Source organism: Phyllobates terribilis, unplaced genomic scaffold (assembly GCF_046119375.1).
Source record: "Phyllobates terribilis strain yellow unplaced genomic scaffold, ASM4611937v1 Scaffold_1__5_contigs__length_1240528914, whole genome shotgun sequence".
Lineage (NCBI taxonomy): Eukaryota > Metazoa > Chordata > Amphibia > Anura > Dendrobatidae > Phyllobates > Phyllobates terribilis.
Window position 1 is genome coordinate 803,228,440 of NW_027362761.1, and position 27,625 is coordinate 803,256,064.

General features: G+C 44.2%; 54 non-coding genes across 54 annotated transcripts; all 54 read left to right on the forward strand.

Moving 5' to 3' along the window:
• Window positions 1-86: 86 nt before the first annotated feature.
• Window positions 87-158, forward strand: TRNAA-CGC (transfer RNA alanine (anticodon CGC)). The gene has a single exon. It is a non-coding gene; the product is annotated as a tRNA-Ala (tRNA).
• Window positions 159-825: 667 nt separating this feature from the next.
• Window positions 826-897, forward strand: TRNAA-UGC (transfer RNA alanine (anticodon UGC)). Its single transcript has one exon. It is a non-coding gene; the product is annotated as a tRNA-Ala (tRNA).
• Window positions 898-1,034: 137 nt separating this feature from the next.
• TRNAA-CGC (transfer RNA alanine (anticodon CGC)) lies at window positions 1,035-1,106 on the forward strand. The gene has a single exon. It is a non-coding gene; the product is annotated as a tRNA-Ala (tRNA).
• Window positions 1,107-1,982: 876 nt separating this feature from the next.
• Window positions 1,983-2,054, forward strand: TRNAA-CGC (transfer RNA alanine (anticodon CGC)). Its single transcript has one exon. It is a non-coding gene; the product is annotated as a tRNA-Ala (tRNA).
• A 667-nt stretch (window positions 2,055-2,721) lies between these two features.
• On the forward strand, window positions 2,722-2,793 carry TRNAA-UGC (transfer RNA alanine (anticodon UGC)). Its single transcript has one exon. It is a non-coding gene; the product is annotated as a tRNA-Ala (tRNA).
• A 137-nt stretch (window positions 2,794-2,930) lies between these two features.
• TRNAA-CGC (transfer RNA alanine (anticodon CGC)) lies at window positions 2,931-3,002 on the forward strand. The gene has a single exon. It is a non-coding gene; the product is annotated as a tRNA-Ala (tRNA).
• Window positions 3,003-3,669: 667 nt separating this feature from the next.
• TRNAA-UGC (transfer RNA alanine (anticodon UGC)) lies at window positions 3,670-3,741 on the forward strand. Its single transcript has one exon. It is a non-coding gene; the product is annotated as a tRNA-Ala (tRNA).
• Window positions 3,742-3,888: 147 nt separating this feature from the next.
• Window positions 3,889-3,960, forward strand: TRNAA-CGC (transfer RNA alanine (anticodon CGC)). The gene has a single exon. It is a non-coding gene; the product is annotated as a tRNA-Ala (tRNA).
• Window positions 3,961-4,627: 667 nt separating this feature from the next.
• TRNAA-UGC (transfer RNA alanine (anticodon UGC)) lies at window positions 4,628-4,699 on the forward strand. Its single transcript has one exon. It is a non-coding gene; the product is annotated as a tRNA-Ala (tRNA).
• Window positions 4,700-5,556: 857 nt separating this feature from the next.
• On the forward strand, window positions 5,557-5,628 carry TRNAA-UGC (transfer RNA alanine (anticodon UGC)). Its single transcript has one exon. It is a non-coding gene; the product is annotated as a tRNA-Ala (tRNA).
• An 857-nt stretch (window positions 5,629-6,485) lies between these two features.
• On the forward strand, window positions 6,486-6,557 carry TRNAA-UGC (transfer RNA alanine (anticodon UGC)). Its single transcript has one exon. It is a non-coding gene; the product is annotated as a tRNA-Ala (tRNA).
• A 137-nt stretch (window positions 6,558-6,694) lies between these two features.
• Window positions 6,695-6,766, forward strand: TRNAA-CGC (transfer RNA alanine (anticodon CGC)). Its single transcript has one exon. It is a non-coding gene; the product is annotated as a tRNA-Ala (tRNA).
• A 667-nt stretch (window positions 6,767-7,433) lies between these two features.
• On the forward strand, window positions 7,434-7,505 carry TRNAA-UGC (transfer RNA alanine (anticodon UGC)). Its single transcript has one exon. It is a non-coding gene; the product is annotated as a tRNA-Ala (tRNA).
• Window positions 7,506-7,642: 137 nt separating this feature from the next.
• On the forward strand, window positions 7,643-7,714 carry TRNAA-CGC (transfer RNA alanine (anticodon CGC)). The gene has a single exon. It is a non-coding gene; the product is annotated as a tRNA-Ala (tRNA).
• Window positions 7,715-8,381: 667 nt separating this feature from the next.
• Window positions 8,382-8,453, forward strand: TRNAA-UGC (transfer RNA alanine (anticodon UGC)). The gene has a single exon. It is a non-coding gene; the product is annotated as a tRNA-Ala (tRNA).
• Window positions 8,454-8,590: 137 nt separating this feature from the next.
• Window positions 8,591-8,662, forward strand: TRNAA-CGC (transfer RNA alanine (anticodon CGC)). The gene has a single exon. It is a non-coding gene; the product is annotated as a tRNA-Ala (tRNA).
• Window positions 8,663-9,329: 667 nt separating this feature from the next.
• TRNAA-UGC (transfer RNA alanine (anticodon UGC)) lies at window positions 9,330-9,401 on the forward strand. The gene has a single exon. It is a non-coding gene; the product is annotated as a tRNA-Ala (tRNA).
• A 137-nt stretch (window positions 9,402-9,538) lies between these two features.
• On the forward strand, window positions 9,539-9,610 carry TRNAA-CGC (transfer RNA alanine (anticodon CGC)). The gene has a single exon. It is a non-coding gene; the product is annotated as a tRNA-Ala (tRNA).
• A 667-nt stretch (window positions 9,611-10,277) lies between these two features.
• Window positions 10,278-10,349, forward strand: TRNAA-UGC (transfer RNA alanine (anticodon UGC)). The gene has a single exon. It is a non-coding gene; the product is annotated as a tRNA-Ala (tRNA).
• Window positions 10,350-10,486: 137 nt separating this feature from the next.
• Window positions 10,487-10,558, forward strand: TRNAV-CAC (transfer RNA valine (anticodon CAC)). The gene has a single exon. It is a non-coding gene; the product is annotated as a tRNA-Val (tRNA).
• A 667-nt stretch (window positions 10,559-11,225) lies between these two features.
• TRNAA-UGC (transfer RNA alanine (anticodon UGC)) lies at window positions 11,226-11,297 on the forward strand. The gene has a single exon. It is a non-coding gene; the product is annotated as a tRNA-Ala (tRNA).
• A 142-nt stretch (window positions 11,298-11,439) lies between these two features.
• On the forward strand, window positions 11,440-11,511 carry TRNAA-CGC (transfer RNA alanine (anticodon CGC)). Its single transcript has one exon. It is a non-coding gene; the product is annotated as a tRNA-Ala (tRNA).
• Window positions 11,512-12,178: 667 nt separating this feature from the next.
• Window positions 12,179-12,249, forward strand: TRNAA-UGC (transfer RNA alanine (anticodon UGC)). The gene has a single exon. It is a non-coding gene; the product is annotated as a tRNA-Ala (tRNA).
• Window positions 12,250-12,386: 137 nt separating this feature from the next.
• Window positions 12,387-12,458, forward strand: TRNAA-CGC (transfer RNA alanine (anticodon CGC)). The gene has a single exon. It is a non-coding gene; the product is annotated as a tRNA-Ala (tRNA).
• Window positions 12,459-13,125: 667 nt separating this feature from the next.
• On the forward strand, window positions 13,126-13,197 carry TRNAA-UGC (transfer RNA alanine (anticodon UGC)). Its single transcript has one exon. It is a non-coding gene; the product is annotated as a tRNA-Ala (tRNA).
• A 137-nt stretch (window positions 13,198-13,334) lies between these two features.
• TRNAA-UGC (transfer RNA alanine (anticodon UGC)) lies at window positions 13,335-13,406 on the forward strand. The gene has a single exon. It is a non-coding gene; the product is annotated as a tRNA-Ala (tRNA).
• A 667-nt stretch (window positions 13,407-14,073) lies between these two features.
• TRNAA-UGC (transfer RNA alanine (anticodon UGC)) lies at window positions 14,074-14,145 on the forward strand. Its single transcript has one exon. It is a non-coding gene; the product is annotated as a tRNA-Ala (tRNA).
• Window positions 14,146-14,282: 137 nt separating this feature from the next.
• On the forward strand, window positions 14,283-14,354 carry TRNAA-CGC (transfer RNA alanine (anticodon CGC)). Its single transcript has one exon. It is a non-coding gene; the product is annotated as a tRNA-Ala (tRNA).
• Window positions 14,355-15,021: 667 nt separating this feature from the next.
• TRNAA-UGC (transfer RNA alanine (anticodon UGC)) lies at window positions 15,022-15,093 on the forward strand. Its single transcript has one exon. It is a non-coding gene; the product is annotated as a tRNA-Ala (tRNA).
• Window positions 15,094-15,230: 137 nt separating this feature from the next.
• On the forward strand, window positions 15,231-15,302 carry TRNAA-UGC (transfer RNA alanine (anticodon UGC)). Its single transcript has one exon. It is a non-coding gene; the product is annotated as a tRNA-Ala (tRNA).
• A 667-nt stretch (window positions 15,303-15,969) lies between these two features.
• On the forward strand, window positions 15,970-16,041 carry TRNAA-UGC (transfer RNA alanine (anticodon UGC)). Its single transcript has one exon. It is a non-coding gene; the product is annotated as a tRNA-Ala (tRNA).
• An 857-nt stretch (window positions 16,042-16,898) lies between these two features.
• Window positions 16,899-16,970, forward strand: TRNAA-UGC (transfer RNA alanine (anticodon UGC)). The gene has a single exon. It is a non-coding gene; the product is annotated as a tRNA-Ala (tRNA).
• Window positions 16,971-17,827: 857 nt separating this feature from the next.
• TRNAA-UGC (transfer RNA alanine (anticodon UGC)) lies at window positions 17,828-17,899 on the forward strand. The gene has a single exon. It is a non-coding gene; the product is annotated as a tRNA-Ala (tRNA).
• A 137-nt stretch (window positions 17,900-18,036) lies between these two features.
• Window positions 18,037-18,108, forward strand: TRNAA-CGC (transfer RNA alanine (anticodon CGC)). The gene has a single exon. It is a non-coding gene; the product is annotated as a tRNA-Ala (tRNA).
• A 667-nt stretch (window positions 18,109-18,775) lies between these two features.
• TRNAA-UGC (transfer RNA alanine (anticodon UGC)) lies at window positions 18,776-18,847 on the forward strand. Its single transcript has one exon. It is a non-coding gene; the product is annotated as a tRNA-Ala (tRNA).
• Window positions 18,848-18,984: 137 nt separating this feature from the next.
• Window positions 18,985-19,076, forward strand: TRNAL-CAG (transfer RNA leucine (anticodon CAG)). Its single transcript has 2 exons — window positions 18,985-19,020; window positions 19,041-19,076. It is a non-coding gene; the product is annotated as a tRNA-Leu (tRNA).
• A 667-nt stretch (window positions 19,077-19,743) lies between these two features.
• On the forward strand, window positions 19,744-19,815 carry TRNAA-UGC (transfer RNA alanine (anticodon UGC)). The gene has a single exon. It is a non-coding gene; the product is annotated as a tRNA-Ala (tRNA).
• A 137-nt stretch (window positions 19,816-19,952) lies between these two features.
• Window positions 19,953-20,024, forward strand: TRNAA-CGC (transfer RNA alanine (anticodon CGC)). Its single transcript has one exon. It is a non-coding gene; the product is annotated as a tRNA-Ala (tRNA).
• A 667-nt stretch (window positions 20,025-20,691) lies between these two features.
• Window positions 20,692-20,763, forward strand: TRNAA-UGC (transfer RNA alanine (anticodon UGC)). Its single transcript has one exon. It is a non-coding gene; the product is annotated as a tRNA-Ala (tRNA).
• Window positions 20,764-20,900: 137 nt separating this feature from the next.
• Window positions 20,901-20,972, forward strand: TRNAA-CGC (transfer RNA alanine (anticodon CGC)). Its single transcript has one exon. It is a non-coding gene; the product is annotated as a tRNA-Ala (tRNA).
• Window positions 20,973-21,637: 665 nt separating this feature from the next.
• TRNAA-UGC (transfer RNA alanine (anticodon UGC)) lies at window positions 21,638-21,709 on the forward strand. Its single transcript has one exon. It is a non-coding gene; the product is annotated as a tRNA-Ala (tRNA).
• A 137-nt stretch (window positions 21,710-21,846) lies between these two features.
• Window positions 21,847-21,918, forward strand: TRNAA-CGC (transfer RNA alanine (anticodon CGC)). Its single transcript has one exon. It is a non-coding gene; the product is annotated as a tRNA-Ala (tRNA).
• Window positions 21,919-22,583: 665 nt separating this feature from the next.
• TRNAA-UGC (transfer RNA alanine (anticodon UGC)) lies at window positions 22,584-22,655 on the forward strand. Its single transcript has one exon. It is a non-coding gene; the product is annotated as a tRNA-Ala (tRNA).
• A 137-nt stretch (window positions 22,656-22,792) lies between these two features.
• TRNAA-CGC (transfer RNA alanine (anticodon CGC)) lies at window positions 22,793-22,864 on the forward strand. Its single transcript has one exon. It is a non-coding gene; the product is annotated as a tRNA-Ala (tRNA).
• A 667-nt stretch (window positions 22,865-23,531) lies between these two features.
• TRNAA-UGC (transfer RNA alanine (anticodon UGC)) lies at window positions 23,532-23,603 on the forward strand. Its single transcript has one exon. It is a non-coding gene; the product is annotated as a tRNA-Ala (tRNA).
• A 137-nt stretch (window positions 23,604-23,740) lies between these two features.
• TRNAA-CGC (transfer RNA alanine (anticodon CGC)) lies at window positions 23,741-23,812 on the forward strand. The gene has a single exon. It is a non-coding gene; the product is annotated as a tRNA-Ala (tRNA).
• A 667-nt stretch (window positions 23,813-24,479) lies between these two features.
• On the forward strand, window positions 24,480-24,551 carry TRNAA-UGC (transfer RNA alanine (anticodon UGC)). Its single transcript has one exon. It is a non-coding gene; the product is annotated as a tRNA-Ala (tRNA).
• A 137-nt stretch (window positions 24,552-24,688) lies between these two features.
• Window positions 24,689-24,760, forward strand: TRNAA-UGC (transfer RNA alanine (anticodon UGC)). Its single transcript has one exon. It is a non-coding gene; the product is annotated as a tRNA-Ala (tRNA).
• A 667-nt stretch (window positions 24,761-25,427) lies between these two features.
• On the forward strand, window positions 25,428-25,499 carry TRNAA-UGC (transfer RNA alanine (anticodon UGC)). The gene has a single exon. It is a non-coding gene; the product is annotated as a tRNA-Ala (tRNA).
• A 137-nt stretch (window positions 25,500-25,636) lies between these two features.
• Window positions 25,637-25,708, forward strand: TRNAA-CGC (transfer RNA alanine (anticodon CGC)). The gene has a single exon. It is a non-coding gene; the product is annotated as a tRNA-Ala (tRNA).
• A 667-nt stretch (window positions 25,709-26,375) lies between these two features.
• TRNAA-UGC (transfer RNA alanine (anticodon UGC)) lies at window positions 26,376-26,447 on the forward strand. Its single transcript has one exon. It is a non-coding gene; the product is annotated as a tRNA-Ala (tRNA).
• A 137-nt stretch (window positions 26,448-26,584) lies between these two features.
• Window positions 26,585-26,656, forward strand: TRNAA-CGC (transfer RNA alanine (anticodon CGC)). The gene has a single exon. It is a non-coding gene; the product is annotated as a tRNA-Ala (tRNA).
• Window positions 26,657-27,323: 667 nt separating this feature from the next.
• On the forward strand, window positions 27,324-27,395 carry TRNAA-UGC (transfer RNA alanine (anticodon UGC)). The gene has a single exon. It is a non-coding gene; the product is annotated as a tRNA-Ala (tRNA).
• A 137-nt stretch (window positions 27,396-27,532) lies between these two features.
• TRNAA-CGC (transfer RNA alanine (anticodon CGC)) lies at window positions 27,533-27,604 on the forward strand. Its single transcript has one exon. It is a non-coding gene; the product is annotated as a tRNA-Ala (tRNA).
• The last annotated feature ends 21 nt before the right edge of the window (window positions 27,605-27,625 follow it).

The following is a 27,625-nucleotide window of genomic DNA, read 5'->3' on the forward strand; positions in this document are numbered from 1 at the left end:
CGAACAATTATCTTGTTCCTGAAGTCGCAGTGTCAAATCAGTACTTGTGTGCGCTCTGCTCTACTCTACTCTGCTCACAGACTTTTGGGGATGTAGCTCAGTGGTAGAGCGCATGCTTCGCATGTATGAGGTCCTGGGTTCAATCCCCAGCATCTCCAACCTTTTTCAAATATGGCAGCAAATGCTTGGCTAACACACTCAAGCTTAGTGGCAAGACTCCCAAGGAATTTCTGTCACTCAAACCGCTTTTCTTTGGCATTTCACGTAGCAGGAATAGGCTTTTTCTCTTCCAGATTTTAAAGACTGCATACAACCCTACGGCATGGGCAACATTTTACCACTCAGTAAAGTGACATAAATGGGAACTGTACTTTCAACCAACTTTGCTTACATCAATAGTACAGGCGAATATAAGAAACTAGGTAATATATATTATCAAACAAATTGGCTTTTTCTCCACTTAACAGCTTATGTTTTCTCAACCCCTGCCTTCTGGATTCACCATCCACTCTGAAAAAAAAGCTCAATTCCATTGTGATCGAAAAGAAAACGTCCCACCAACACACCGTGGTGTTCCTTTACAAAGCCTTCTATACTTTCTGGCGATGGGAAGGAGGAGGAAGAGTGAGGAGCAATGTGAGAAAACAGGCAGAAAGACCCACGGAAACATTGTGCTGAGCTTAATCGCAAGTCTTTGACCGTAACTCAGAGCTGGATTCACATCTACACTGATTACTATTGCTCTAGAATTTACTCCACACTTCGGCTCCTTTGGTCTGTGCGTTGAGGAATGAAGTCCAGGAAACCTAAGCTAGCTCCTAAATTGGGGATATAGCTCAGTGGTAGAGCGCACGCTTTGCATGTGTGAGGCCCCGGGTTCAATCCCCAGCATCTCCATGGCTTGCATTCATGTGCAAGGAATACACTTCCTACTGTCGCATCTTTTTTCGAACAATTATCTTGTTCCTGAAGTCGCAGTGTCAAATCAGTACTTGTGTGCGCTCTGCTCTACTCTACTCTGCTCACAGACTTTTGGGGATGTAGCTCAGTGGTAGAGCGCATGCTTCGCATGTATGAGGTCCTGGGTTCAATCCCCAGCATCTCCATCCTTTTTCAAATATGGCAGCAAATGGTTGGCTAACACACTCAAGCTTAGTGGCAAGACTCCCAAGGAATTTCTGTCACTCAAACCGCTTTTCTTTGGCATTTCACGTAGCAGGAATAGGCTTTTTCTCTTCCAGATTTTATAGACTGCATACAACCCTACGGCATGGGCAACATTTTACCACTCAGTAAACTGACATAAATGGGAACTGTACTTTCAACCAACTTTGCTTACATCAATAGTACAGGCGAATATAAGAAACTTGGTAATATATATTATCAAACAAATTGGCTTTTTCTCCACTTAACAGCTTATGTTTTCTCAACCCCTGCCTTCTGGATTCACCATCCACTCTGAAAAAAAAGCTCAATTCCATTGTGATCGAAAAGAAAACGTCCCACCAACACACCGTGGTGTTCCTTTACAAAGCCTTCTATACTTTCTGGCGATGGGAAGGAGGAGGAAGAGTGAGGAGCAATGTGAGAAAACAGGCAGAAAGACCCACGGAAACATTGTGCTGAGCTTAATCGCAAGTCTTTGACCGTAACTCAGAGCTGGATTCACATCTACACTGATTACTATTGCTCTAGAATTTACTCCACACTTCGGCGCCTTTGGTCTGTGCGTTGAGGAATGAAGTCCAGGAAACCTAGACTCGCTCCTAAATTTGGGATATAGCTCAGTGGTAGAGCGCACGCTTTGCATGTGTGAGGCCCCAGGTTCAATCCCCAGCATCTCCATGGCTTGCATTCATGTGCAAGGAATATGCTTCCTACTGTCGCATCTTTTTTCGAACAATTATCTTGTTCCTGAAGTCGCAGTGTCAAATCAGTACTTGTGTGCGCTCTGCTCTACTCTACTCTACTCACAGACTTTTGGGGATGTAGCTCAGTGGTAGAGCGCATGCTTCGCATGTATGAGGTCCTGCGTTCAATCCCCAGCATCTCCATCCTTTTTCAAATATGGCAGCAAATGCTTGGCTAACACACTCAAGCTTAGTGGCAAGACTCCCAAGGAATTTCTGTCACTCAAACAGCTTTTCTTTGGCATTTCACGTAGCAGGAATAGGCTTTTTCTCTTCCAGATTTTATAGACTGCATACAACCCTACGGCATGGGCAACATTTTACCACTCAGTAAAGTGACATAAATGGGAACTGTACTTTCAACCAACTTTGCTTACATCAATAGTACAGGCGAATATAAGAAACTTGGTAATATATATTATCAAACAAATTGGCTTTTTCTCCACTTAACAGCTTATGTTTTCTCAACCCCTGCCTTCTAGATTCACCATCCACTCTGAAAAAAAAGCTCAATTCCATTGTGATCGAAAAGAAAACGTCCCACCAACACACCGTGGTGTTCCTTTACAAAGCCTTCTATACTTTCTGGCGATGGGAAGGAGGAGGAAGAGTGAGGAGCAATGTGAGAAAACAGGCAGAAAGACCCACGGAAACATTGTGCTGAGCTTAATCGCAAGTCTTTGACCGTAACTCAGAGCTGGATTCACATCTACACTGATTACTATTGCTCTAGAATTTACTCCACACTTCGGCTCCTTTGGTCTGTGCGTTGAGGAATGAAGTCCAGGAAACCTAAGGTCGCTCCTAAATTGGGGATGTAGCTCAGTGGTAGAGCGCACGCTTTGCATGTGTGAGGCCCCGGGTTCAATCCCCGGCATCTCCATGGCTTGCATTCATGTGCAAGGAATACACTTCCTACTGTCGCATCTTTTTTCGAACAATTATCTTGTTCCTGAAGTCGCAGTGTCAAATCAGTACTTGTGTGCGCTCTGCTCTACTCTACTCTGCTCACAGACTTTTGGGGATGTAGCTCAGTGGTAGAGCGCATGCTTCGCATGTATGAGGTCCTGGGTTCAATCCCCAGCATCTCCAACCTTTTTCAAATATGGCAGCAAATGCTTGGCTAACACACTCAAGCTTAGTGGCAAGACTCCCAAGGAATTTCTGTCACTCAAACCGCTTTTCTTTGGCATTTCACGTAGCAGGAATAGGCTTTTTCTCTTCCAGATTTTAAAGACTGCATACAACCCTACGGCATGGGCAACATTTTACCACTCAGTAAAGTGACATAAATGGGAACTGTACTTTCAACCAACATTGCTTACATCAATAGTACAGGCGAATATAAGAAACTAGGTAATATATATTATCAAACAAATTGGCTTTTTCTCCACTTAACAGCTTATGTTTTCTCAACCCCTGCCTTCTGGATTCACCATCCACTCTGAAAAAAAAGCTCAATTCCATTGTGATCGAAAAGAAAACGTCCCACCAACACACCGTGGTGTTCCTTTACAAAGCCTTCTATACTTTCTGGCGATGGGAAGGAGGAGGAAGAGTGAGGAGCAATGTGAGAAAACAGGCAGAAAGACCCACGGAAACATTGTGCTGAGCTTAATCGCAAGTCTTTGACCGTAACTCAGAGCTGGATTCACATCTACACTGATTACTATTGCTCTAGAATTTACTCCACACTTCGGCTCCTTTGGTCTGTGCGTTGAGGAATGAAGTTCAGGAAACCTAAGCTCGCTCCTAAATTGGGGATGTAGCTCAGTGGTAGAGCGCACGCTTTGCATGTGTGAGGCCCCGGGTTCAATCCCCAGCATCTCCATGGCTTGCATTCATGTGCAAGGAATACGCTTCCTACTGTCGCATCTTTTTTCGAACAATTATCTTGTTCCTGAAGTCGCAGTGTCAAATCAGTACTTGTGTGCGCTCTGCTCTACTCTGCTCTACTCTACTCTGCTCACAGACTTTTGGGGATGTAGCTCAGTGGTAGAGCGCATGCTTCGCATGTATGAGGTCCTGGGTTCAATCCCCAGCATCTCCAACTTTTTTCAAATATGGCAGCAAATGGTTGGCTAACACACTCAAGCTTAGTGGCAAGACTCCCAAGGAATTTCTGTCACTCAAACCGCTTTTCTTTGGCATTTCACGTAGCAGGAATAGGCTTTTTCTCTTCCAGATTTTAAAGACTGCATACAACCCTACGGCATGGGCAACATTTTACCACTCAGTAAAGTGACATAAATGGGAACTGTACTTTCAACCAACTTTGCTTACATCAATAGTACAGGCGAATATAAGAAACTTGGTAATATATATTATCAAACAAATTGGCTTTTTCTCCACTTAACAGCTTATGTTTTCTCAACCCCTGCCTTCTGGATTCACCATTCACTCTGAAAAAAAAGCTCAATTCCATTGTGATCGAAAAGAAAACGTCCCACCAACACACCGTGGTGTTCCTTTACAAAGCCTTCTATACTTTCTGGCGATGGGAAGGAGGAGGAAGAGTGAGGAGCAATGTGAGAAAACAGGCAGAAAGACCCACGGAAACATTGAGCTGAGCTTAATCGCAAGTCTTTGACCGTAACTCAGAGCTGGATTCACATCTACACTGATTACTATTGCTCTAGAATTTACTCCACACTTCGGCTCCTTTGGTCTGTGCGTTGAGGAATGAAGTCCAGGAAACCTAAGCTCGCTCCTAAATTGGGGATGTAGCTCAGTGGTAGAGCGCACGCTTTGCATGTGTGAGGCCTCGGGTTCAATCCCCGGCATCTCCATGGCTTACATTCATGTGCAAGGAATACGCTTCCTACTGTCGCATCTTTTTTCGAACAATTATCTTGTTCCTGAAGTCGCAGTGTCAAATCAGTACTTGTGTGCGCTCTGCTCTACTCTACTCTGCGCACAGACTTTTGGGGATGTAGCTTCGCATGTATGAGGTCCTGGGTTCAATCCCCAGCATCTCCAACCTTTTTCAAATATGGCAGCAAATGGTTGGCTAACACACTCAAGCTTAGTGGCAAGACTCCCAAGGAATTTCTGTCACTCAAACCGCTTTTCTTTGGCATTTCACGTAGCAGGAATAGGCTTTTTCTCTTCCAGATTTTAAAGACTGCATACAACCCTACGGCATGGGCAACATTTTACCACTCAGTAAAGTGACATAAATGGGAACTGTACTTTCAACCAACTTTGCTTACATCAATAGTACAGGCGAATATAAGAAACTTGGTAATATATATTATCAAACAAATTGGCTTTTTCTCCACTTAACAGCTTATGTTTTCTCAACCCCTGCCTTCTGGATTCACCATCCACTCTGAAAAAAAAGCTCAATTCCATTGTGATCGAAAAGAAAACGTCCCACCAACACACCGTGGTGTTCCTTTACAAAGCCTTCTATACTTTCTGGCGATGGGAAGGAGGAGGAAGAGTGAGGAGCAATGTGAGAAAACAGGCAGAAAGACCCACGGAAACATTGTGCTGAGCTTAATCGCAAGTCTTTGACCGTAACTCAGAGCTGGATTCACATCTACACTGATTACTATTGCTCTAGAATTTACTCCACACTTCGGCTCCTTTGGTCCGTGCGTTGAGGAATGAAGTCCAGGAAACCTAAGCACACTCATAAATTGGGGATGTAGCTCAGTTGTAGAGCGCACGCTTTGCATGTGTGAGGCCCTGGGTTCAATCCCCGGCATCTCCATGGCTTGCATTCATGTGCAAGGAATACGCTTCCTACTGTCGCATCTTTTTTCGAACAATTATCTTGTTCCTCAAGTCGCAGTGTCAAATCAGTACTTGTGTGCGCTCTGCTCTACTCTACTCTGCGCACAGACTTTTGGGGATGTAGCTTCGCATGTATGAGGTCCTGGATTCAATCCCCAGCATCTCCAACCTTTTTCAAATATGGCAGCAAATGGTTGGCTAACACACTCAAGCTTAGTGGCAAGACTCCCAAGGAATTTCTGTCACTCAAACCGCTTTTCTTTGGCATTTCACGTAGCAGGAATAGGCTTTTTCTCTTCCAGATTTTAAAGACTGCATACAACCCTACGGCATGGGCAACATTTTACCACTCAGTAAAGTGACATAAATGGGAACTGTACTTTCAACCAACTTTGCTTACATCAATAGTACAGGCGAATATAAGAAACTTGGTAATATATATTATCAAACAAATTGGCTTTTTCTCCACTTAACAGCTTATGTTTTCTCAACCCCTGCCTTCTGGATTCACCATCCACTCTGAAAAAAAAGCTCAATTCCATTGTGATCGAAAAGAAAACGTCCCACCAACACACCGTGGTGTTCCTTTACAAAGCCTTCTATACTTTCTGGCGATGGGAAGGAGGAGGAAGAGTGAGGAGCAATGTGAGAAAACAGGCAGAAAGACCCACGGAAACATTGTGCTGAGCTTAATCGCAAGTCTTTGACCGTAACTCAGAGCTGGATTCACATCTACACTGATTACTATTGCTCTAGAATTTACTCCACACTTCGGCTCCTTTGGTCTGTGCGTTGAGGAATGAAGTCCAGGAAACCTAAGCTCGCTCCTAAATTGGGGTTGTAGCTCAGTGGTAGAGCGCACGCTTTGCATGTGTGAGGCCCTGGGTTCAATCCCCGGCATCTCCATGGCTTGCATTCATGTGCAAGGAATACACTTCCTACTGTCGCATCTTTTTTCGAACAATTATCTTGTTCCTGAAGTCGCAGTGTCAAATCAGTACTTGTGTGCGCTCTGCTCTACTCTACTCTGCTCACATACTTTTGGGGATGTAGCTCAGTGGTAGAGCGCATGCTTCGCATGTATGAGGTCCTGGGTTCAATCCCCAGCATCTCCAACCTTTTTCAAATATGGCAGCAAATGCTTGGCTAACACACTCAAGCTTAGTGGCAAGACTCCCAAGGAATTTCTGTCACTCAAACCGCTTTTCTTTGGCATTTCACGTAGCAGGAATAGGTTTTTTCTCTTCCAGATTTTAAAGACTGCATACAACCCTACGGCATGGGCAACATTTTACCACTCAGTAAAGTGACATAAATGGGAACTGTACTTTCAACCAACTTTGCTTACATCAATAGTACAGGCGAATATAAGAAACTTGGTAATATATATTATCAAACAAATTGGCTTTTTCTCCACTTAACAGCTTATGTTTTCTCAACCCCTGCCTTCTGGATTCACCATCCACTCTGAAAAAAAAGCTCAATTCCATTGTGATCGAAAAGAAAACGTCCCACCAACACACCGTGGTGTTCCTTTACAAAGCCTTCTATACTTTCTGGCGATGGGAAGGAGGAGGAAGAGTGAGGAGCAATGTGAGAAAACAGGCAGAAAGACCCACGGAAACATTGTGCTGAGCTTAATCGCAAGTCTTTGACCGTAACTCAGAGCTGGATTCACATCTACACTGATTACTATTGCTCTAGAATTTACTCCACACTTCGGCTCCTTTGGTCTGTGCGTTGAGGAATGAAGTCCAGGAAACCTAAGCTCACTCCTAATTTGGGGATGTAGCTCAGTGGTAGAGCGCACGCTTTGCATGTGTGAGGCCTCGGGTTCAATCCCCGGCATCTCCATGGCTTGCATTCATGTGCAAGGAAGACGCTTCCTACTGTCGCATCTATTTTCGAACAATTATCTTGTTCCTCAAGTCGCAGTGTCAAATCAGTACTTGTGTGCGCTCTGCTCTACTCTACTCTGCTCACAGACTTTTGGGGATGTAGCTCAGTGGTAGAGCGCATGCTTCGCATGTATGAGGTTCTGGGTTCAATCCCCAGCATCTCCAACCTTTTTCAAATATGGCAGCAAATGGATGGCTAACACACTCAAGCTTAGTGGCAAGACTCCCAAGGAATTTCTGTCACTCAAACCGCTTTTCTTTGGCATTTCACGTAGCAGGAATAGGCTTTTTCTCTCCCAGATTTTAAAGACTGCATACAACCCTACGGCATGGGCAACATTGTACCACTCAGTAAAGTGACATAAATGGGAACTGTACTTTCAACCAACTTTGCTTACATCAATAGTACAGGCGAATATAAGAAACTTGGTAATATATATTATCAAACAAATTGGCTTTTTCTCCACTTAACAGCTTATGTTTTCTCAACCCCTGCCTTCTGGATTCACCATCCACTCTGAAAAAAAAGCTCAATTCCATTGTGATCGAAAAGAAAACGTCCCACCAACACACCGTGGTGTTCCTTTACAAAGCCTTCTATACTTTCTGGCGATGGGAAGGAGGAGGAAGAGTGAGGAGCAATGTGAGAAAACAGGCAGAAAGACCCACGGAAACATTGTGCTGAGCTTAATCGCAAGTCTTTGACCGTAACTCAGAGCTGGATTCACATCTACACTGATTACTATTGCTCTAGAATTTACTCCACACTTCGGCTCCTTTGGTCCGTGCGTTGAGGAATGAAGTCCAGGAAACCTAAGCACACTCATAAATTGGGGATGTAGCTCAGTGGTAGAGCGCACGCTTTGCATGTGTGAGGCCCTGGGTTCAATCCCCGGCATCTCCATGGCTTGCATTCATGTGCAAGGAATACGCTTCCTACTGTCGCATCTTTTTTCGAACAATTATCTTGTTCCTAAAGTCACAGTGTCAAATCAGTACTTGTGTGCGCTCTGCTCTACTCTACTCTGCTCACAGACTTTTGGGGATGTAGCTCAGTGGTAGAGCGCATGCTTCGCATGTATGAGGTCCTGGGTTCAATCCCCAGCATCTCCATCCTTTTTCAAATATGGCAGCAAATGGTTGGCTAACACACTCAAGCTTAGTGGCAAGACTCCCAAGGAATTTCTGTCACTCAAACCGCTTTTCTTTGGCATTTCACGTAGCAGGAATAGGCTTTTTCTCTTCCAGATTTTAAAGACTGCATACAACCCTACGGCATGGGCAACATTTTACCACTCAGTAAAGTGACATAAATGGGAACTGTACTTTCAACCAACTTTGCTTACATCAATAGTACAGGCGAATATAAGAAACTAGGTAATATATATTATCAAACAAATTGGCTTTTTCTCCACTTAACAGCTTATGTTTTCTCAACCCCTGCCTTCTGGATTCACCATCCACTCTGAAAAAAAAGCTCAATTCCATTGTGATCGAAAAGAAAACGTCCCACCAACACACCGTGGTGTTCCTTTACAAAGCCTTCTATACTTTCTGGCGATGGGAAGGAGGAGGAAGAGTGAGGAGCAATGTGAGAAAACAGGCAGAAAGACCCACGGAAACATTGTGCTGAGCTTAATCACAAGTCTTTGACCGTAACTCAGAGCTGGATTCACATCTACACTGATTACTATTGCTCTAGAATTTACTCCACACTTCGGCTCCTTTGGTCTGTGCGTTGAGGAATGAAGTCCAGGAAACCTAAGCTCGCTCCTAAATTGGGGATGTAGCTCAGTGGTAGAGCGCACGCTTTGCATGTGTGAGGCCCTGGGTTCAATCCCCGGCATCTCCATGGCTTGCATTCATGTGCAAGGAATACGTTTCCTACTGTCGCATCTTTTTTCGAACAATTATCTTGTTCCTGAAGTCGCAGTGTTAAATCAGTACTTGTGTGCGCTCTGCTCTACTCTACTCTGCTCGCAGACTTTTGGGGATGTAGCTCAGTGGTAGAGCACATGCTTCGCATGTATGAGGTCCTGGGTTCAATCCCCAGCATCTCCAACCTTTTTCAAATATGGCAGCAAATGCTTGGCTACCACACTCAAGCTTAGTGGCAAGACTCCCAAGGAATTTCTGTCACTCAAACCGCTTTTCTTTGGCATTTCACGTAGCAGGAATAGGCTTTTTCTCTTCCAGATTTTAAAGACTGCATACAACCCTACGGCATGGGCAACATTTTACCACTCAGTAAAGTGACATAAATGGGAACTGTACTTTCAACCAACTTTGCTTACATCAATAGTACAGGCGAATATAAGAAACTAGGTAATATATATTATCAAACAAATTGGCTTTTTCTCCACTTAACAGCTTATGTTTTCTCAACCCCTGCCTTCTGGATTCACCATCCACTCTGAAAAAAAAGCTCAATTCCATTGTGATCGAAAAGAAAACGTCCCACCAACACACCGTGGTGTTCCTTTACAAAGCCTTCTATACTTTCTGGCGATGGGAAGGAGGAGGAAGAGTGAGGAGCAATGTGAGAAAACAGGCAGAAAGACCCACGGAAACATTGTGCTGAGCTTAATCGCAAGTCTTTGACCGTAACTCAGAGCTGGATTCACATCTACACTGATTACTATTGCTCTAGAATTTACTCCACACTTCGGCTCCTTTGGTCTGTGCGTTGAGGAATGAAGTCCAGGAAACCTAAGCTCACTCCTAAATTGGGGATGTAGCTCAGTGGTAGAGCGCACGCTTTGCATGTGTGAGGCCTCGGGTTCAATCCCCGGCATCTCCATGGCTTGCATTCATGTGCAAGGAATACGCTTCCTACTGTTGCATCTTTTTTCGAACAATTATCTTGTTCCTGAAGTCGCAGTGTCAAATCAGTACTTGTGTGCGCTCTACTCTACTCTACTCTGCTCACAGACTTTTGGGGATGTAGCTCAGTGGTAGAGCGCATGCTTCACATGTATGAGGTCCTGGGTTCAATCCCCAGCATCTCCAACCTTTTTCAAATATGGCAGCAAATGCTTGGCTAACACACTCAAGCTTAGTGGCAAGACTCCCAAGGAATTTCTGTCACTCAAACCGCTTTTCTTTGGCATTTCACGTAGCAGGAATAGGCTTTTTCTCTTCCAGATTTTAAAGACTGCATACAACCCTACGGCATGGGCAACATTTTACCACTCAGTAAAGTGACATAAATGGGAACTGTACTTTCAACCAACTTTGCTTACATCAATAGTACAGGCGAATATAAGAAACTTGGTAATATATATTATCAAACAAATTGGCTTTTTCTACACTTAACAGCTTATGTTTTCTCAACCCCTGCCTTCTGGATTCACCATCCACTCTGAAAAAAAAGCTCAATTCCATTGTGATCGAAAAGAAAACGTCCCACCAACACACCGTGGTGTTCCTTTACAAAGCCTTCTATACTTTCTGGCGATGGGAAGGAGGAGGAAGAGTGAGGAGCAATGTGAGAAAACAGGCAGAAAGACCCACGGAAACATTGTGCTGAGCTTAATCGCAAGTCTTTGACCGTAACTCAGAGCTGGATTCACATCTACACTGATTACTATTGCTCTAGAATTTACCCCACACTTCGGCTCCTTTGGTCTGTGCGTTGAGGAATGAAGTCCAGGAAACCTAAGCTCGCTCCTAAATTGGGGATGTAGCTCAGTGGTAGAGCGCACGCTTTGCATGTGTAAGGCCCTGGGTTCAATCCCCGGCATCTCCATGGCTTGCATTCATGTGCAAGGAATACGCTTCCTACTGTCGCATCTTTTTTCGAACAATTATCTTGTTCCTGAAGTCGTAGTGTCAAATCACTACTTGTGTGCGCTCTGCTCTGCTCTACTCTACTCTGCTCACAGACTTTTGGGGATGTAGCTCAGTGGTAGAGCGCATGCTTCGCATGTATGAGGTCCTGGGTTCAATCCCCAGCATCTCCAACCTTTTTCAAATATGGCAGCAAATGCTTGGCTAACACACTCAAGCTTAGTGGCAAGACTCCCAAGGAATTTCTGTCACTCAAACCGCTTTTCTTTGGCATTTCACGTAGCAGGAATAGGCTTTTTCTCTTCCAGATTTTAAAGACTGCATACAACCCTACGGCATGGGCAACATTTTACCACTCAGTAAAGTGACATAAATGGGAACTGTACTTTCAACCAACTTTGCTTACATCAATAGTACAGGCGAATATAAGAAACTTGGTAATATATATTATCAAACAAATTGGCTTTTTCTACACTTAACAGCTTATGTTTTCTCAACCCCTGCCTTCTGGATTCACCATCCACTCTGAAAAAAAAGCTCAATTCCATTGTGATCGAAAAGAAAACGTCCCACCAACACACCGTGGTGTTCCTTTACAAAGCCTTCTATACTTTCTGGCGATGGAAAGGAGGAGGAAGAGTGAGGAGCAATGTGAGAAAACAGGCAGAAAGACCCACGGAAACATTGTGCTGAGCTTAATCGCAAGTCTTTCACCGTAACTCAGAGCTGGATTCACATCTACACTGATTACTATTGCTCTAGAATTTACTCCACACTTCGGCTCCTTTGGTCTGTGCGTTGAGGAATGAAGTCCAGGAAACCTAAGCTCACTCATAAATTGGGGATGTAGCTCAGTTGTAGAGCGCACGCTTTGCATGTGTGAGGCCCGGGTTCAATCCCCGGCATCTCCATGGCTTGCATTCATGTGCAAGGAATACGCTTCCTACTGTCGCATCTTTTTTCGAACAATTATCTTGTTCCTGAAGTCGCAGTGTCAAATCAGTACTTGTGTGCGCTCTGCTCTACTCTACTCTGCTCACAGACTTTTGGGGATGTAGCTCAGTGGTAGAGCGCATGCTTCGCATGTATGAGGTCCTGGGTTCAATCCCCAGCATCTCCAACCTTTTTCAAATATGGCAGCAAATGGTTGGCTAACACACTCAAGCTTAGTGGCAAGACTCCCAAGGAATTTCTGTCGCTCAAACCGCTTTTCTTTGGCATTTCACGTAGCAGGAATAGGCTTTTTCTCTTCCATATTTTAAAGACTGCATACAACCCTACGGCATGGGCAACATTTTACCACTCAGTAAAGTGACATAAATGGGAACTGTACTTTCAACCAACTTTGCTTACATCAATAGTACTGGCGAATATAAGAAACTAGGTAATATATATTATCAAACAAATTGGCTTTTTCTCCACTTAACAGCTTATGTTTTCTCAACCCCTGCCTTCTGGATTCACCATCCACTCTGAACAAAAAGCTCAATTCCATTGTGATCGAAAAGAAAACGTCCCACCAACACACCGTGGTGTTCCTTTACAAAGCCTTCTATACTTTCTGGCGATGGGAAGGAGGAGGAAGAGTGAGGAGCAATGTGAGAAAACAGGCAGAAAGACCCACGGAAACATTGTGCTGAGCTTAATCGCAAGTCTTTGACCGTAACTCAGAGCTGGATTCACATCTACACTGATTACTATTGCTCTAGAATTTACTCCACACTTCGGCTCCTTTGGTCTGTGCGTTGAGGAATGAAGTCCAGGAAACCTAAGCTCGCTCCTAAATTGGGGATGTAGCTCAGTGGTAGAGCGCACGCTTTGCATGTGTGAGGCCCCGGGTTCAATCCCCGGCATCTCCATGGCTTGCATTCATGTGCAAGGAATACGCTTCCTACTGTCGCATCTTTTTTCGAACAATTATCTTGTTCCTGAAGTCACAGTGTCAAATCAGTACTTGTGTGCGCTCTGCTCTACTCTACTCTGCTCACAGACTTTTGGGGATGTAGCTCAGTGGTAGAGCGCATACTTTGCATGTATGAGGTCCTGGGTTCAATCCCCAGCATCTCCAACTGTTTTCAAATATGGCAGCAAATGGTTGGCTAACACACTCAAGCTTAGTGGCAAGACTCCCAAGGAATTTCTGTCACTCAAACCACTTTTCTTTGGCATTTCACGTAGCAGGAATAGGCTTTTTCTCTTCCAGATTTTAAAGACTGCATACAACCCTACGGCATGGGCAACATTTTACCACTCAGTAAAGTGACATAAATGGGAACTGTACTTTCAACCAACTTTGCTTACATCAATAGTACAGGCGAATATAAGAAACTTGGTAATATATATTATCAAACAAATTGGCTTTTTCTCCACTTAACAGCTTATGTTTTCTCAACCCCTGCCTTCTGGATTCACCATCCACTCTGAAAAAAAAGCTCAATTCCATTGTGATCGAAAAGAAAACGTCCCACCAACACACCGTGGTGTTCCTTTACAAAGCCTTCTATACTTTCTGGCGATGGGAAGGAGGAGGAAGAGTGAGGAGCAATGTGAGAAAACAGGCAGAAAGACCCACGGAAACATTGTGCTGAGCTTAATCGCAAGTCTTTGACCGTAACTCAGAGCTGGATTCACATCTACACTGATTACTATTGCTCTAGAATTTACTCCACACTTCAGCTCCTTTGGTCTGTGCGTTGAGGAATGAAGTCCAGGAAACCTAAGCTCACTCCTAAATTGGGGATGTAGCTCAGTGGTAGAGCGCACGCTTTGCATGTGTGAGGCCCCGGGTTCAATCCCCGGCATCTCCATGGCTTGCATTCATGTGCAAGGAATACGCTTCCTACTGTTGCATCTTTTTTCGAACAATTATCTTGTTCCTGACGTCACAGTGTCAAATCAGTACTTGTGTGCGCTCTGCTCTACTCTACTCTGCTCACAGACTTTTGGGGATGTAGCTCAGTGGTAGAGCACATGCTTCGCATGTATGAGGTCCTGGGTTCAATCCCCAGCATCTCCATCCTTTTTCAAATATGGCAGCAAATGCTTGGCTAACACACTCAAGCTTAGTGGCAAGACTCCCAAGGAATTTCTGTCACTCAAACCGCTTTTCTTTGGCATTTCACGTAGCAGGAATAGGCTTTTTCTCTTCCAGATTTTAAAGACTGCATACAACCCTACGGCATGGGCAACATTTTACCACTCAGTAAAGTGACATAAATGGGAACTGTACTTTCAACCAACTTTGCTTACATCAATAGTACAGGCGAATATAAGAAACTTGGTAATATATATTATCAAACAAATTGGCTTTTTCTCCACTTAACAGCTTATGTTTTCTCAACCCCTGCCTTCTGGATTCACCATCCACTCTGAAAAAAAAGCTCAATTCCATTGTGATCGAAAAGAAAACGTCCCACCAACACACCGTGGTGTTCCTTTACAAAGCCTTCTATACTTTCTGGCGATGGGAAGGAGGAGGAAGAGTGAGGAGCAATGTGAGAAAACAGGCAGAAAGAGCCACGGAAACATTGTGCTGAGCTTAATCGCAAGTCTTTGACCGTAACTCAGAGCTGGATTCACATCTACACTGATTACTATTGCTCTAGAATTTACTCCACACTTCGGCTCCTTTGGTCTGTGCGTTGAGGAATGAAGTCCAGGAAACCTAAGCTCGCTCCTAAATTGGGGATGTAGCTCAGTGGTAGAGCGCACGCTTTGCATGTGTGAGGCTCCGGGTTCAATCCCCGGCATCTCCATGGCTTGCATTGATGTGCAAGGAATACGCTTCCTACTGTCGTATCTTTTTTCGAACAATTATCTTGTTCCAGAAGTCGCAGTGTCAAATCAGTACTTGTGTGCGCTCTGCTCTACTCTACTCTGCTCACAGACTTTTGGGGATGTAGCTCAGTGGTAGAGCGCATGCTTTGCATGTATGAGGTCCTGGGTTCAATCCCCAGCATCTCCAACCTTTTTCAAATATGGCAGCAAATGGTTGGCTAACACACTCAAGCTTAGTGGCAAGACTCCCAAGGAATTTCTGTCACTCAAACGGCTTTTCTTTGGCATTTCACGTAGCAGGAATAGGCTTTTTCTCTTCCAGATTTTAAAGACTGCATACAACCCTACGGCATGGGCAACATTTTACCACTCAGTAAAGTGACATAAATGGGAACTGTACTTTCAACCAACTTTGCTTACATCAATAGTACAGGCGAATATAAGAAACTTGGTAATATATATTATCAAACAAATTGGCTTTTTCTCCACTTAACAGCTTATGTTTTCTCAACCCCTGCCTTCTGGATTCACCATCCACTCTGGAAAAAAAGCTCAATTCCATTGTGATCGAAAAGAAAACGTCCCACCAACACACCGTGGTGTTCCTTTACAAAGCCTTCTATACTTTCTGGCGATGGGAAGGAGGAGGAAGAGTGAGGAGCAATGTGAGAAAACAGGCAGAAAGACCCACGGAAACATTGAGCTGAGCTTAATCGCAAGTCTTTGACCGTAAATCAGAGCTGGATTCACATCTACACTGATTACTATTGCTCTAGAATTTACTCCACACTTCGGCTCCTTTGGTCTGTGCATTGGGGAATGAAGTCCAGGAAACCTAAGCTTGCTCTTAAATTGGGGATGTAGCTCAGTGGTAGAGCTCACGCTTTGCATTTGTGAGGCCCTGGGTTCAATCCCCGGCATCTCCATGGCTTGCATTCATGTGCAAGGAATACGCTTCCTACTGTCGCATCTTTTTTCGAACAATTATCTTGTTCCTGAAGTCGCAGTGTCAAATCAGTACTTGTGTGCGATTTGCTCTACTCTACTCTGCTCACAGACTTTTGGGGATGTAGCTTCGCATGTATGTGGTCCTGGGTTCAATCCCCAGCATCTCCAACCTTTTTCAAATATGGCAGCAAATGGTTGGCTAACACACTCAAGCTTAGTGGCAAGACTCCCAAGGAATTTCTGTCACTCAAACCGCTTTTCTTTGGCATTTCACGTAGCAGGAATAGGCTTTTTCTCTTCCAGATTTTAAAGACTGCATACAACCCTACGGCATGGGCAACATTTTACCACTCAGTAAAGTGACATAATTGGGAACTGTACTTTCAACCAACTTTACTTACATCAATAGTACAGGCGAATATAAGAAACTTGGTAATATATATTATCAAACAAATTGGCTTTTTCTCCACTTAACAGCTTATGTTTTCTCAACCCCTGCCTTCTGGATTCACCATCCACTCTGAAAAAAAAGCTCAATTCCATTGTGATCGAAAAGAAAACGTCCCACCAACACACCGTGGTGTTCCTTTACAAAGCCTTCTATACTTTCTGGCGATGGGAAGGAGGAGGAAGAGTGAGCAGCAATGTGAGAAAACAGGCAGAAAGACCCACGGAAACATTGTGCTGAGCTTAATCGCAAGTCTTTGACCGTAACTCAGAGCTGGATTCACATCTACACTGATTACTATTGCTCTAGAATTTACTCCACACTTCAGCTCCTTTGGTCTGTGCGTTGAGGAATGAAGTCCAGGAAACCTTAGCTCGCTCCTAAATTGGGGATGTAGCTCAGTGGTAGAGCGCACGCTTTGCAAGTGTGAGGCCCCGGGTTCAATCCCCGGCATCTCCATGGCTTGCATTCATGTGCAAGGAATACGCTTCCTACTGTCGCATCTTTTTTCGAACAATTATCTTGTTCCTGAAGTCGCAGTGTCAAATCAGTACTTGTGTGCTCTCTGCTCTACTCTACTCTGCTCACAGACTTTTGGGGCTGTAGCTTCGCATGTATGAGGTCCTGAGTTCAATCCCCAGCATCTCCAACCTTTTTCAAATATGGCAGCAAATGGTTGGCTAACACACTCAAGCTTAGTGGCAAGACTCCCAAGGAATTTCTGTCACTCAAACCGCTTTTCTTTGGCATTTCACGTAGCAGGAATAGGCTTTTTCTCTTCCAGATTTTAAAGACTGCATACAACCCTACGGCATGGGCAACATTTTACCACTCAGTAAAGTGACATAAATGGGAACTGTACTTTCAACCAACTTTGCTTACATCAATAGTACAGGCGAATATAAGAAACTTGGTAATATATATTATCAAACAAATTGGCTTTTTCTCCACTTAACAGCTTATGTTTTCTCAACCCCTGCCTTCTGGATTCACCATCCACTCTGAAAAAAAAGCTCAATTCCATTGTGATCGAAAAGAAAACGTCCCACCAACACACCGTGGTGTTCCTTTACAAAGCCTTCTATACTTTCTGGCGATGGGAAGGAGGAGGAAGAGTGAGGAGCAATGTGAGAAAACAGGCAGAAAGACCCACGGAAACATTGAGCTGAGCTTAATCGCAAGTCTTTGACCGTAACTCAGAGCTGGATTCACATCTACACTGATTACTATTGCTCTAGAATTTACTCCACACTTCGGCTCCTTTGGTCTGTGCGTTGAGGAATGAAGTCCAGGAAACCTAAGCTCGCTCCTAAATTGGGGATGTAGCTCAGTGGTAGAGCGCACGCTTTGCATGTGTGAGGCCCCGGGTTCAATCCCTGGCATCTCCATGGCTTGCATTCATGTGCAAGGAATACGCTTCCTACTGTTGCATCTTTTTTCGAACAATTATCTTGTTCCTGAAGTCACAGTGTCAAATCAGTACTTGTGTGCGCTCTGCTCTACTCTACTCTGCTCACAGACTTTTGGGGATGTAGCTCAGTGGTAGAGCGCATGCTTCGCATGTATGAGGTCCTAGGTTCAATCCCCAGCATCTCCATCCTTTTTCAAATATGGCAGCAAATGGTTGGCTAACACACTCAAGCTTAGTGGCAAGACTCCCAAGGAATTTCTGTCACTCAAACCGCTTTTCTTTGGCATTTCACGTAGCAGGAATAGGCTTTTTCTCTTCAAGATTTTAAAGACTGCATACAACCCTACGGCATGGGCAACATTTTACCACTCAGTAAAGTGACATAATTGGGAACTGTACTTTCAACCAACTTTACTTACATCAATAGTACAGGCGAATATAAGAAACTTGGTAATATATATTATCAAACAAATTGGCTTTTTCTCCACTTAACAGCTTATGTTTTCTCAACCCCTGCCTTCTGGATTCACCATCCACTCTGAAAAAAAAGCTCAATTCCATTGTGATCGAAAAGAAAACGTCCCACCAACACACCGTGGTGTTCCTTTACAAAGCCTTCTATACTTTCTGGCGATGGGAAGGAGGAGGAAGAGTGAGGAGCAATGTGAGAAAACAGGCAGAAAGACCCACGGAAACATTGAGCTGAGCTTAATCGCAAGTCTTTGACCGTAACTCAGAGCTGGATTCACATCTACACTGATTACTATTGCTCTAGAATTTACTCCACACTTCGGCTCCTTTGGTCTGTGCGTTGAGGAATGAAGTCCAGGAAACCTAAGCTCGCTCCTAAATTGGGGATGTAGCTCAGTGGTAGAGCGCACGCTTTGCATGTGTGAGGCCCCGGGTTCAATCCCCGGCATCTCCATGGCTTGCATTCATGTGCAAGGAATACGCTTCCTACTGTCGCATCTTTTTTCGAACAATTATCTTGTTCCTGAAGTCACAGTGTCAAATCAGTACTTGTGTGCGCTCTGCTCTACTCTACTCTGCTCACAGACTTTTGGGGATGTAGCTCAGTGGTAGAGCGCATGCCTCAGTGGTAGAGCGCATGCTTCACATGTATGTGGTCCTGGGTTCAATCCCCAGCATCTCCATCCTTTTTCAAATATGGCAGCAAATGGTTGGCTAACACACTCAAGCTTAGTGGCAAGACTCCCAAGGAATTTCTGTCACTCAAACCGCTTTTCTTTGGCATTTCACGTAGCAGGAATAGGCTTTTTCTCTTCAAGATTTTAAAGACTGCATACAACCGTACGGCATGGGCAACATTTTACCACTCAGTAAAGTGACATAATTGGGAACTGTACTTTCAACCAACTTTGCTTACATCAATAGTACAGGCGAATATAAGAAACTTGGTAATATATATTATCAAACAAATTGGCTTTTTCTCCACTTAACAGCTTATGTTTTCTCAACCCCTGCCTTCTGGATTCACCATCCACTCTGAAAAAAAAGCTCAATTCCATTGTGATCGAAAAGAAAACGTCCCACCAACACACCGTGGTGTTCCTTTACAAAGCCTTCTATACTTTCTGGCGATGGGAAGGAGGAGGAAGAGTGAGGAGCAATGTGAGAAAACAGGCAGAAAGACCCACGGAAACATTGAGCTGAGCTTAATCGCAAGTCTTTGACCGTAACTCAGAGCTGGATTCACATCTACACTGATTACTATTGCTCTAGAATTTACTCCACACTTCGGCTCCTTTGGTCTGTGCGTTGAGGAATGAAGTCCAGGAAACCTAAGCTCGCTCCTAAATTGGGGATGTAGCTCAGTGGTAGAGCGCACGCTTTGCATGTGTGAGGCCCCGGGTTCAATCCCTGGCATCTCCACGGCTTGCATTCATGTGCAAGGAATACGCTTCCTACTGTCGCATCTTTTTTCGAACAATTATCTTGTTCCTGAAGTCACAGTGTCAAATCAGTACTTGTGTGCGCTCTGCTCTACTCTACTCTGCTCACAGACTTTTGGGGATGTAGCTCAGTGGTAGAGCGCATGCTTCGCATGTATGAGGTCCTGGGTTCAATCCCCAGCATCTCCATCCTTTTTCAAATATGGCAGCAAATGGTTGGCTAACACACTCAAGCTTAGTGGCAAGACTCCCAAGGAATTTCTGTCACTCAAACCGCTTTTCTTTGGCATTTCACGTAGCAGGAATAGGCTTTTTCTCTTCAAGATTTTAAAGACTGCATACAACCGTACGGCATGGGCAACATTTTACCACTCAGTAAAGTGACATAATTGGGAACTGTACTTTCAACCAACTTTGCTTACATCAATAGTACAGGCGAATATAAGAAACTTGGTAATATATATTATCAAACAAATTGGCTTTTTCTCCACTTAACAGCTTATGTTTTCTCAACCCCTGCCTTCTGGATTCACCATCCACTCTGAAAAAAAAGCTCAATTCCATTGTGATCGAAAAGAAAACGTCCCACCAACACACCGTGGTGTTCCTTTACAAAGCCTTCTATACTTTCTGGCGATGGGAAGGAGGAGGAAGAGTGAGGAGCAATGTGAGAAAACAGGCAGAAAGACCCACGGAAACATTGAGCTGAGCTTAATCGCAAGTCTTTGACCGTAACTCAGAGCTGGATTCACATCTACACTGATTACTATTGCTCTAGAATTTACTCCACACTTCGGCTCCTTTGGTCTGTGCGTTGAGGAATGAAGTCCAGGAAACCTAAGTTCGCTCCTAAATTGGGGATGTAGCTCAGTGGTAGAGCGCACGCTTTGCATGTGTGAGGCCCCGGGTTCAATCCCCGGCATCTCCATGGCTTGCATTCATGTGCAAGGAATACGCTTCCTACTGTCACATCTTTTTTCGAACAATTATCTTGTTCCTGAAGTCGCAGTGTCAAATCAGTACTTGTGTGCGCTCTGCTCTACTCTACTCTGCTCACAGACTTTTGGGGATGTAGCTCATTGGTAGAGCGCATGTTTCGCATGTATGAGGTCCTGGGTTCAATCCCCAGCATCTCCATCCATTTTCAAATATGGCAGCAAATGGTTGGCTAACACACTCAAGCTTAGTGGCAAGACTCCCAAGGAATTTCTGTCACTCAAACCGCTTTTCTTTGGCATTTCACGTAGCAGGAATAGGCTTTTTCTCTTCCAGATTTTAAAGACTGCATACAACCCTACAGCATGGGCAACATTTTACCACTCAGTAAAGTGACATAAATGGGAACTGTACTTTCAACCAACTTTGCTTACATCAATAGTACAGGCGAATATAAGAAACTTGGTAATATATTATCAAACAAATTGGCTTTTTCTCCACTTAACAGCTTATGTTTTCTCAACCCCTGCCTTCTGGATTCACCATCCACTCTGAAAAAAAAGCTCAATTCCATTGTGATCGAAAAGAAAACGTCCCACCAACACACCGTGGTGTTCCTTTACAAAGCCTTCTATACTTTCTGGCGATGGGAAGGAGGAGGAAGAGTGAGGAGCAATGTGAGAAAACAGGCAGAAAGACCCACGGAAACATTGTGCTGAGCTTAATCGCAAGTCTTTGACCGTAACTCAGAGCTGGATTCACATCTACACTGATTACTATTGCTCTAGAATTTACTCCACACTTCGGCTCCTTTGGTCTGTGCGTTGAGGAATGAAGTCCAGGAAACCTAAGCTCACTCCCAAATTGGGGATGTAGCTCAGTGGTAGAGCACACGCTTTGCATGTGTGAGGCCCCGGGTTCAATCCCTGGCATCTCCATGGCTTGCATTCATGTGCAAGGAATACGCTTCCTACTGTCGCATCTTTTTTCGAACAATTATCTTGTTCCTGAAGTCACAGTGTCAAATCAGTACTTGTGTGCGCTCTGCTCTACTCTACTCTGCTCACAGACTTTTGGGGATGTAGCTCATTGGTAGAGCGCATGCTTCGCATGTATGAGGTCCTGGGTTCAATCCCCAGCATCTCCAATCTTTTTCAAATATGGCAGCAAATGCTTGGCTAACACACTCAAGCTTAGTGGCAAGACTCCCAAGGAATTTCTGTCACTCAAACCGCTTTTCTTTGGCATTTCACGTAGCAGGAATAGGCTTTTTCTCTTCCAGATTTTAAAGACTGCATACAACCCTACAGCATGGGCAACATTTTACCACTCAGTAAAGTGACATAAATGGGAACTGTACTTTCAACCAACTTTGCTTACATCAATAGTACAGGCGAATATAAGAAACTTGGTAATATATTATCAAACAAATTGGCTTTTTCTCCACTTAACAGCTTATGTTTTCTCAACCCCTGCCTTCTGGATTCACCATCCACTCTGAAAAAAAAGCTCAATTCCATTGTGATCGAAAAGAAAACGTCCCACCAACACACCGTGGTGTTCCTTTACAAAGCCTTCTATACTTTCTGGCGATGGGAAGGAGGAGGAAGAGTGAGGAGCAATGTGAGAAAACAGGCAGAAAGACCCACGGAAACATTGTGCTGAGCTTAATCGCAAGTCTTTGACCGTAACTCAGAGCTGGATTCACATCTACACTGATTACTATTGCTCTAGAATTTACTCCACACTTCGGCTCCTTTGGTCTGTGCGTTGAGGAATGAAGTCCAGGAAACCTAAACTCACTCCTAAATTGGGGATGTAGCTCAGTGGTAGAGCACACGCTTTGCATGTGTGAGGCCCCGGGTTCAATCCCTGGCATCTCCATGGCTTGCATTCATGTGCAAGGAATACGCTTCCTACTGTCGCATCTTTTTTCGAACAATTATCTTGTTCCTGAAGTCACAGTGTCAAATCAGTACTTGTGTGCGCTCTGCTCTACTCTACTCTGCTCACAGACTTTTGGGGATGTAGCTCAGTGGTAGAGCGCATGCTTCGCATGTATGAGGTCCTGGGTTCAATCCCCAGCATCTCCAATCTTTTTCAAATATGGCAGCAAATGCTTGGCTAACACACTCAAGCTTAGTGGCAAGACTCCCAAGGAATTTCTGTCACTCAAACCGCTTTTCTTTGGCATTTCAGGTAGCAGGAATAGGCTTTTTCTCTTCCAGATGTTAAAGACTGCATACAACCTTACGGCATGGGCAACATTTTACCACTCAGTAAAGTGACATAAATGAGAACTGTACTTTCAACCAACTTTGCTTACATCAATAGTACAGGCGAATATAAGAAACTTGGTAATATATATTATCAAACAAATTGGCTTTTTCTCCACTTAACAGCTTATGTTTTCTCAACCCCTGCCTTCTGGATTCACCATCCACTCTGAAAAAAAAGCTCAATTCCATTGTGATCGAAAAGAAAACATCCCACCAACACACCGTGGTGTTCCTTTACAAAGCCTTCTATACTTTCTGGCGATGGGAAGGAGGAGGAAGAGTGAGGAGCAATGGAAGAAAACAGGCAGAAAGACCCACGGAAACATTGTGCTGAGCTTAATCGCAAGTCTTTGACCGTAACTCAGAGCTGGATTCACATCTACACTGATTACTATTGCTCTAGAATTTACTCCACACTTCGGCTCCTTTGGTCTGTGCGTTGAGGAATGAAGTCCAGGAAACCTAAGCTCGCTCCTAAATTGGGCATGTAGCTCAGTGGTAGAGCGCACGCTTTGCATGTGTGAGGCCCTGGGTTCAATCCCCGGCATCTCCATAGCTTGCATTCATGTGCAAGGAATACGCTTCCTACTGTCGCATCTTTTTTCGAACAATTATCTTGTTCCTGAAGTCGCAGTGTCAAATCAGTACTTGTGTGCGCTCTGCTCTACTCTACTCTGCTCACAGACTTTTGGGGATGTAGCTCAGTGGTACAGCGCATACTTCGCATGTATGAGGTCCTGGGTTCAATCCCCAGCATCTCCAACCGTTTTCAAATATGGCAGCAAATGGTTGGCTAACACACTCAAGCTTAGTGGCAAGACTCCTAAGGAATTTCTGTCACTCAAACCACTTTTCTTTGGCATTTCACGTAGCAGGAATAGGCTTTTTCTCTTCCAGATTTTAAAGACTGCATACAACCCTACGGCATGGGCAACATTTTACCACTCAGTAAAGTGACATAAATGGGAACTGTACTTTCAACCAACTTTGCTTACATCAATAGTACAGGCGAATATAAGAAACTTGGTAATATATATTATCAAACAAATTGGCTTTTTCTCCACTTAACAGCTTATGTTTTCTCAACCCCTGCCTTCTGGATTCACCATCCACTCTGAAAAAAAAGCTCAATTCCATTGTGATCGAAAAGTAAACGTCCCACCAACACACCGTGGTGTTCCTTTACAAAGCCTTCTATACTTTCTGGCGATGGGAAGGAGGAGGAAGAGTGAGGAGCAATGTGAGAAAACAGGCAGAAAGACCCACGGAAACATTGTGCTGAGCTTAATCGCAAGTCTTTGACCGTAACTCAGAGCTGGATTCACATCTACACTGATTACTATTGCTCTAGAATTTACTCCACACTTCGGCTCCTTTGGTCTGTGCGTTGAGGAATGAAGTCCAGGAAACCTAAGCTCGCTCCTAAATTGGGCATGTAGCTCAGTGGTAGAGCGCATGCTTTGCATGTGTGAGGCCCTGGGTTCAATCCCCGGCATCTCCATGGCTTGCATTCATGTGCAAGGAATACGCTTCCTACTGTCGCATCTTTTTTCGAACAATTATCTTGTTCCTGAAGTCACAGTGTCAAATCAGTACTTGTGTGCGCTCTGCTCTACTCTACTCTGCTCACAGACTTTTGGGGATGTAGCTCAGTGGTAGAGCGCATACTTTGCATGTATGAGGTCCTGGGTTCAATCCCCAGCATCTCCAACCGTTTTCAAATATGGCAGCAAATGCTTGGCTAACACACTCAAGCTTAGTGGCAAGACTCCCAAGGAATTTCTGTCACTCAAACCTCTTTTCTTTGGCATTTCACGTAGCAGGAATAGGCTTTTTCTCTTCCAGATTTTAAAGACTGCATACAACCCTACGGCATGGGCAACATTTTACCACTCAGTAAAGTGACATAAATGGGAACTGTACTTTCAACCAACTTTGCTTACATCAATAGTACAGGCGAATATAAGAAACTTGGTAATATATATTATCAAACAAATTGGCTTTTTCTCCACTTAACAGCTTATGTTTTCTCAACCCCTGCCTTCTGGATTCACCATCCACTCTGAAAAAAAAGCTCAATTCCATTGTGATCGAAAAGAAAACGTCCCACCAACACACCGTGGTGTTCCTTTACAAAGCCTTCTATACTTTCTGGCGATGGAAAGGAGGAGGAAGAGTGAGGAGCAATGTGAGAAAACAGGCAGAAAGACCCACGGAAACATTGTGCTGACCTTAATCGCAAGTCTTTGACCGTAACTCAGAGCTGGATTCACATCTACACTGATTACTATTGCTCTAGAATTTACTCCACACTTCGGCTCCTTTGGTCTGTGCGTTGAGGAATGAAGTCCAGGAAACCTAAGCTCGCTTCTAAATTGGGGATGTAGCTCAGTGGTAGAGTGCACGCTTTGCATGTGTGAGGCCCCGGGTTCAATCCCCGGCATCTCCATGGCTTGCATTCATGTGCAAGGAATACGCTTCCTACTGTCGCATCTTTTTTCGAACAATTATCTTGTTCCTGAAGTCGCAGTGTCAAATCAGTACTTGTGTGCGCTCTGCTCTACTCTACTCTGCTCACAGACTTTTGGGGATGTAGCTCAGTGGTAGAGCACATGCTTCGCATGTATGAGGTCCTGGGTTCAATCCCCAGCATCTCCAACTTTTTTCAAATATGGCAGCAAATGGTTGGCTAACACACTCAAGCTTAGTGGCAAGACTCCCAAGGAATTTCTGTCACTCAAACCGCTTTTCTTTGGCATTTCACGTAGCAGGAATAGGCTTTTTCTCTTCCAGATTTTAAAGACTGCATACAACCCTACGGCATGGGCAACATTTTACCACTCAGTAAAGTGACATAAATGGGAACTGTACTTTCAACCAACTTTGCTTACATCAATAGTACAGGCGAATATAAGAAACTTGGTAATATATATTATCAAACAAATTGGCTTTTTCTCCACTTAACAGCTTATGTTTTCTCAACCCCTGCCTTCTGGATTCACCATCCACTCTGAAAAAAAAGCTCAATTCCATTGTGATCGAAAAGAAAACATCCCACCAACACACCGTGGTGTTCCTTTACAAAGCCTTCTATACTTTCTGGCGATGGGAAGGAGGAGGAAGAGTGAGGAGCAATGGAAGAAAACAGGCAGAAAGACCCACGGAAACATTGTGCTGAGCTTAATCGCAAGTCTTTGACCGTAACTCAGAGCTGGATTCACATCTACACTGATTACTATTGCTCTAGAATTTACTCCACACTTCGGCTCCTTTGGTCTGTGCGTTGAGGAATGAAGTCCAGGAAACCTAAACTCGCTCCTAAATTGGGGATGTAGCTCAGTGGTAGAGCGCACGCTTTGCATGTGTGAGGCCCCGGGTTCAATCCCCGGCATCTCCATGGCTTGCATTCATGTGCAAGGAATACGCTTCCTACTGTCGCATCTTTTTTCGAACAATTATCTTGTTCCTGAAGTCACAGTGTCAAATCAGTACTTGTGTGCGCTCTGCTCTACTCTACTCTGCTCACAGACTTTTGGGGATGTAGCTCAGTGGTAGAGCGCATGCTTCGCATGTATGAGGTCCTGGGTTCAATCCCCAGCATCTCCAACCTTTTTCAAATATGGCAGCAAATGGTTGGCTAACATACTCAAGCTTAGTGGCAAGACTCCCAAGGAATTTCTGTCACTCAAACCGCTTTTCTTTGGCATTTCACGTAGCAGGAATAGGCTTTTTCTCTTCCAGATTTTAAAGACTGCATACAACTCTACGGCATGGGCAACATTTTACCACTCAGTAAAGTGACATAAATGGGAACTGTACTTTCAACCAACTTTGCTTACATCAATAGTACAGGCGAATATAAGAAACTTGGTAATATATATTATCAAACAAATTGGCTTTTTCTCCACTTAACAGCTTATGTTTTCTCAACCCCTGCCTTCTGGATTCACCATCCACTCTGAAAAAAAAGCTCAATTCCATTGTGATCGAAAAGAAAACGTCCCACCAACACACCGTGGTGTTCCTTTACAAAGCCTTCTATACTTTCTGGCGATGGGAAGGAGGAGGAAGAGTGAGGAGCAATGTGAGAAAACAGGCAGAAAGACCCACGGAAACATTGTGCTGAGCTTAATCGCAAGTCATTGACCGTAACTCAGAGCTGGATTCACATCTACACTGATTACTATTGCTCTAGAATTTACTCCACACTTCGGCTCCTTTGGTCTGTGCGTTGAGGAATGAAGTCCAGGAAACCTAAGCTCGCTCCTAAATTGGGGATGTAGCTCGGTGGTAGAGCGCACGCTTTGCATGTGTGAGGCCCCGGGTTCAATCCCCAGGATCTCCATGGCTTGCATTCATGTGCAAGGAATACGCTTCCTACTGTCGCATCTTTTTTCGAACAATTATCTTGTTCCTGAAGTTGCAGTGTCAAATCAGTACTTGTGTGCGCTCTGCTCTACTCTACTCTGCTCACAGACTTTTGGGGATGTAGCTCAGTGGTAGAGCGAATGCTTCGCATGTATGAGTTCCTGGGTTCAATCTCCAGCATCTCCATCCTTTTTCAAATATGGCAGC